Below are 7,191 nucleotides of genomic sequence, written 5' to 3'. Positions count from 1 at the left end.
AATATATATATATATATAGGATATATATATATATAGGATTTAATGTAATTATTCTATTTTATAATTTAATTTAATATTTATATAGCTACTCATATAAAAAGAACTATGTAAAATATAAAATTACTTTATTAAAAAAAATATGCAGAAAATAAAATTGGCTGATGTTTGGCACTGCTGAACAAAAACTAAAAATATTGTGTACTATCTGGTCCCTTATTATAATATTAATGCAATGGTTAAATACAGTGGTGTCCCAGATGGGTTGTCGTAATTCAGACTCTTTTTCCATTGTGATCAAATGTGGCTACAATGGGATAAAATGAACATGCAGTCATCATTGACCCTGCCAGCTGAAATTGCGTATGGGAGGCCACCAGGTTAAAGTCTTATGATTGTATTGTCATGAGTGAATAATTTGCTCTTTGTTCATACAGAGAATAAAGCAGACTGAGAGGTCACATGAATCCAGAGATCAGTGTGTGTAAGAGACTAGATTCAGCCCAGGCGTTCCTCTGCTTGTTTAGTGAAGCCATGAAGTAAAAAAAAAAAGAAGCTTTTAATGCAAACCTAATTACACTTGTTTGTTCATGACATTGATAAGATCACAGTGTTTGATTTGTGAATTTATATGGGTGTCCATTAATAGTCATTATTTAATCTGCAACCCATATGCTGTCATTTGGAACACAAAAGAGAATCTTCATGTAGCAGCAGTTCATAATAAAACAAATAACAGCACAACGTGAGGGTAAACAATAACAGAATATTAATTTGGCAATTGTACTAGCAGCATTCAGGACCAGCTGTGGCGACCCCAATGTGAGACTGTGAGTTTGTAGGATTATAATCTGTAGTGCTAAACAATTTGTTCCTATTCATTCCTCAATGCATCTCTCAGCACAGCTCAGTTATCTGCTTGTGGCAGGCCACTGGCTGCCAGAGGAGAAAAGAAAGGCCGCTTTGAGAGCTCATGAATGAGTTTTAGGCAGGGGTCTGTCAATGACATAGAGGGGCTCAATTTAGCAGGCTGGAGACACAAGCTGTCGATCTCCTGCAGAAGGCATTTGATTTATTTTTCATTTCACTCTCCACATGACACGATATCTGCTTTAATAAAGGCATAGTTCACCCCAAAATGAAACTTCTGTCATTTACTCAACATCATCAAAATTACTTTCTTCCATGGAAAGTTTTCACAAGTAAGCTATGTTGGCTACAATTTTTTGTGTGACCATATAATAAACGTTAATGGCAATTATTGACAAGAAATGTGAGAACCATGCAGTGACGTTTAATATGCTGTTTAATACGTTTTCATTGCTAATATTTCAGCAGTTATTATGTGTGTATCCTTTCTGTCGAATGAACCAGCGATGCCAATTTTTCGTGAATAAATGATTCTTTTGAGTCGGTTCTTTCTTTTCAGCCAGTTGTTCAAATTAATGGTCTGAATCGATTCGAATTCGGTCGAACCGCTCTCTTACTGAATCATCGGTTTCTCACAGTCAGTAAAACAAACGGTATAGAGATACTTAAAGGCACAATATGTAATTTTCGCCACTAGAGGGCGCGTATTCAAAATAAACAAAGAGACAAAGGCTAGTTTGATGACGGGTGACTGAGTGTGGAATCATGGGAGTTGTGGTCTTCGGAGTTGTCGTCTTCATCCCCACAGCCGACGCAATCCGACAGGACTTGGGCAGAAATCATGTTCATGGATGAGCTAATGATTTATTAACGTGGTAGAATGAAGCAGGGTGAGGCTGAAAGCCGTCGAAGCGAAACGAGGCCGCTGAACAAGCGTGACACACGGCTCGAAAGCAGCAGAGCTTTTATTATGCCACCATTATGCCACCATTTATCGACCGCTTCCGCTCCTTCCAGTCGTGCGAATGTGGGAAAAAAAAGCAGCGCTGTTTTATCATACAAGATACGTTTGAAAGTTCTGTTATAATTCTACTCTGTGCGGTCGTCACCGGTCTATTAAAACGCACAACATATTAAAGCGTCTTTGGTGTTTCCATGCTTTCTAAAGTAAAAGTAAAGGTAAAACAAAACCGGAAATCGAGGGGTATGACGTCATTGGCAGGCGACACAATGACACTATGGACACGGTCCGTGTCATTAGTTAAAATTGCTTATTTCTCTGGATTTAAACATTCTTCAAAACATTTGGGATAATGTAAGTACACAAGTCAGCAAAATATATAACACTGTTCTAGTGGTTTTTGGATATTTTAATAAAAAAATCTTACATATTGTACCTTTAAGATCAGAGAACTTAACAGCACTGGATGAAGTTGATATTCACATACAAACAAATGAAAAAGCCCACTTTTTGAGAGGTAACTTCAAAAATTCAAAAGTCTACCGCTGTGTCATGTGAACAAGCCGCCGCCATTCACACCGTAAGTGTTTTTGTGTCCGCCCGCGCTGATTTTCGGTTGTTTTCATATGTGGACATGCGCTAGATTGATAGATGTCTTTGACCATGTCGTTTCTTTGTGCCGTGTTTTAAAAGGTTTGATCGTGTCTAGAGACATCTCCGTTTTCTTAAAAGGGATAGTTCACTCAAAAAAGAAAATTTGATGTTTATCTGCTTACCCCCAGGGCATCCAAGATGTAGGTGACTTTGTTTCTTCAGTAGAACACAAACTGGCAAGAAACTGAACAGTATTTATACCTCTGATTTTCACCGCAATGTCCAAACTGTCCTGAGCGCGTTCGCGTGTCAATGGTCCATTTGAGAGATAGGTGGCAGTAATGCACTTATAAGTCTGCAATCCGCCGAAAAGCAAGAAGAAGAAGAAGATGCGTCACGTGCAGGCTGTCGAGGACGTGCTCAGGACAGTTTGGACATTGCGGTGAATCAGAGGTAAAAAAACATATAAATACTGTTCAGTTTCTTGCACAGACCGATCGTTTCGTGTCTTTACACATCAATGTATCGTCACGAGCCGCAGGGTTTAATTTGGTTTTGTTTGTGTATGTTTTATGACTCTCAAAGCCGTGATTCCCATCCACTTCCATTATATGACTGACAGACTGCAGCGGTTTGAGTTAAAAATCTTAGTTTGTGTTCTACTGAAGAAACAAAGTCACCTACATCTTGGATGCCCTGGGGGTAAGCAGATAAACATCACATTTTCATTTTTGGATGAACTATCCCTTTAAGTCATATGTGAAGGGTCTTTATCCTCCTGAGAACCGGAAAAAAAAAGTTTAGTGATTTTTATTTTTTATTAATTTTATTAATTTTTTATGTCATTACATTGTTTGGAGCATAAGAAACAAATGGAGAATTTTTTTTTATTTTTAATATTTTATTCATATTTTATTCTATGTCCTGTGTAGAGGACGCCAGGACTAAGTTATTCAAATAAATAAATAGACATGACAAGGCATGTATAGGCAAAACCAATGTTTTATTTTTGTCATTCACCAATTAGTTTTTAGGTTTCTGGCTATTTTTAGCCAAACTTTGTACAAAGATGATTCTCAACTATGTTATGAAAGATATAACAGAATGATTTGATATACTACTGTGCTTTATGGAATATGTGCATAAAATGTCCATAAATTGGTTTTCCCATTCTATGTAATGTATACATTGCATCTTATTTGCAAATTAATGTGTTCTTGGGGCAAACTATAATGAAAAAAATAAGTAAAATAACTTGGCAACATTTTCATAAGAATATCTCATATTTCATAGGAGTATTGATCTATAATTTCTTTCCCTATTGACTTGTTGTGTCTCCCCAAAATGCCTGATTAATATGCTGTTTGTCCTGGTGTCCTCTACAGATGACATGTATGAAAATAATGCCCTGTTTTGTAACAAAAACTCATATTCCGATTTGAAACCCTATAACATTTTTTCTGAGATGTTTATTTACGACATACAATTTGAAAATTAGCCAGATTTAAATGATAATTACAAAACTTTATCATATTTACCTGAGAGTGCTCAATTTGATCATTCTGTCAATATCAGTCATATTTAAAGACCAAGGAGGTGAGTGTTTATGATCAAACCTCCAAACATTTGATATCTTTAAAAAGCCCTGAATGTGCTCTGTACAGGACATCCAGACTCAAAAATGTGGCATGCAGGGTCTCGGAGAAATTCACTAAAATATAATGTCTTCTGCAGAGGACAAAAGTCTATGCCTGGGTCCCAGGAGGTGAAAGTGCGTAATAGTTATAGTTATAGTTATAGGCCTGTATAATATAGATCAGTGGCCTTACAAGAATATTTAAACTTCTCTCACAGTTGAATTTTTAACATGAGTATATATTTAAGCAACATTTTTAGTGATGTTTATGCAAAACTAATGACACACTAGTGATGCATCTAAAGGAATAACAGATGCAAGATGTTCAATAATTAATGATTTAAATATCTGACTGAAAACTATTGTATGCCGTCAGAAGTTTTGGAAGGTTTGGACTACTTTTAAGATACTTTTATTGCATTATTATTTATTATTATTATTATTATTTTTTTCAGTTTTACAGCACATGCCTCATTCACTTTCATCGTATGGAGAACATTGTTCAAGATATTCTTCAGAAAGTCTCCTTTTGCATTCCACAGAAGACAGAAATTCATACGGGTTTGGAACAACATGTGGGTGAGTAAATGATGACACAATTCAAGCGAATATTTAATTGATAAACCTCAAACTCTCAGGCAAATTCCCCACATTGGTTTGGACAGATTCGGAGGGTTAGATGTTATATTGAAATATCGAAGAACTCCCAACCACAGTAAATGAGAAATTTCAAAGAAACACAGTTTCACAACACAAAACAAACACAACGTCTCATTTTCATCAGTCCGAAGAGGTGGGTGGGTGTGTGCGTTTCATTTGGAATCAACACCCTTTCAAGTATGTGACTTTCACTGCAGTCTTGTGAAAGAGCACACCTTTACTGGATGCTCTCTCCTGTCACAACACTCACAGCTCATCTTTTTCTCTCAGAGGTTTGATTTGTCTGGTAATCAGGCCAAATGTAGGATAATGGTGACCAGTAATAGTAATTGTACTTCAGACTCATCATATGCACAACATGTGCTGGTTAACTGGACCGTTACTAAAGACTCCAAAATTTTTCATTGAGTGCAGGATTAAAAGAGGGCGTTTTGGACAGTTTTAGCCCGGAGCAGCGTCACTCTGTCAATGGTCATCTGTCAATACTCGCTCATTAGACCTGCACCAACTTTCACTCCAGGCTAATTTTAACGTTCTGTGAAAAAATGCTGAGCTGTGAAGACAATAGTACTGGACACGACCAACAAGTTGACTTTAGAATGAGCTTGAATGTTTTATTATATTTTATTTATTCAATTCAATTTACATTTATTTGTATAGCGCTTTTCACAATACAAATCGTTGCAAAGCAGCTTAACAGAAAATGAAAAATTCTACATTACATTTAGTAGTTTATCAGTGGTGACTATGTCAATGGTAACTATGTCAAGGTGATGTCCATGTGGCAGATATGTACAGAAAAAAATCAGTTAGTTAATGACATGTATTCAAACAAACGGTGAACACTATTAACTGCAATGATTATATGTTGAGATCAAACTTATAGGAGAATTTGGTAGTTTTGTATGTTGGTTCAGGCATCATCTCTTCTCAGGTGTTCAGTCATCTCAGATCTTCATAAGGGCTGGATCCAGACTGAAGCTTGAGTAATTCTTAGTAACCTCGGGATTCCCATCCCATGGCAGAAACAGAGAAGCAAAATGTTTTTATTCCAAATGTAACATTAAGTCCTTTTTATTTTGTATTTTATTTAATTTGGCTTGAGATAGAATAAACCATACGGTTTTGAGGTTTGGGACATTAAACTAAACCATATTTTCGACCATACTGAACACAAGCTTGAACAATATTTTATTTTATTTGAGTTTAGTTTAGTTTATTGTTTTATTAATTGGCTTGAGACACAATAAACTGAGATTTTAGGATTTGGGACACAAAGCTACACTCTTAAAAATAAAGGTTCTTTACTGGCATCTGTGGTTCCATGGAGAACCTTTAACATCCATGGAACTTTTCCATTGTACGAGTTTTTCATTTATTTATTTCATTATTAAGTTCTTCTGATTATTTAAATATTCTTCACACTAAGACTTTTTTTTTTTTTTTTTAAGAAATCTTCACAATTTTCTTTTGGTGACCAAAAATGTTTCTTATGTTGCTTCTCTACGAAAACCCCCTTTTGGAACCTTTATTTTATTTAATGCGGTTTTTATTGACTTTTTCATAAACACTTATTCTCACAACAACAGAGATTAAATTGATCATACAACATAAATCATTTAATAACTCTAACCAACATTAGGTTGCTACAGTATGTATTTTAGGGGTGTAAGTTAGAAATGCATCACAATTAACATCGACAAGAAACTTATGCTGTAAAGCAGAGGTTAATATAATTCACATTAAAATATACCTCGATCAAGCAGTTTGATTCTCCTCTGTTATATTTTTAACATCGCTCTGCCCAACAAATTATTTGAAGGGGCTGGAACATTTATTTTTAGGAGTGTAGGCCACAGCTTTGACCACGTTTAGCTCAAGGATTAACCTGAACAATGTTTTTTGATTTTAACTAATATAAAAAGAAGCACATTTCATTTTATTTTGCCAGTGTGCTTATAAGGCAGAGTTAAATTTTGGGGTTGAAGTCACATTTGATAATTGCATTGAAAGGTCTGCTTTCAGTCCATGTCTGTGTCAGGACACTTAAGGCCCTCAGCATCTGCACGCCTGCAGGGGTGGGTGGGAAGTGACCGTGTCTTATTACTGCCCACCTCAGCGCAGTGAGTAACAGCCATGTGCAGAGCTGGTTCTTCTCAAACAAAAGAGACAAATGCTCAGTCTTTCCACTGCTGCTTCTCCAGATACAGCACTTGCCCTGTTCCAACTTGCCCAGATTTATGAGTCGTGTGTAATATTTTCACGGCACAAATGACACCGCATGTACACAAGGTGGGCGGAAGATTATCAATAGAGTACTAAACCTAAAAGAAGAGTCCGTCGATTCAGGAATGATGCCTATAGAGGTCGTAAAGGCAGTTATAGGGAAATAAACAGTGTTGGTGCTGTGACATGCAGGATGCAGGTGTAAGATTAAGAAGATTTAACATTCTGAAATGTGTAAGACATAAAT

Source organism: Sinocyclocheilus rhinocerous, unplaced genomic scaffold (assembly GCF_001515625.1).
Source record: "Sinocyclocheilus rhinocerous isolate Xijiao unplaced genomic scaffold, SAMN03320098_v1.1 scaffold2584, whole genome shotgun sequence".
Taxonomy (NCBI): Eukaryota; Metazoa; Chordata; class Actinopteri; order Cypriniformes; family Cyprinidae; genus Sinocyclocheilus; species Sinocyclocheilus rhinocerous.
This window is presented reverse-complemented; position numbering follows the sequence as displayed.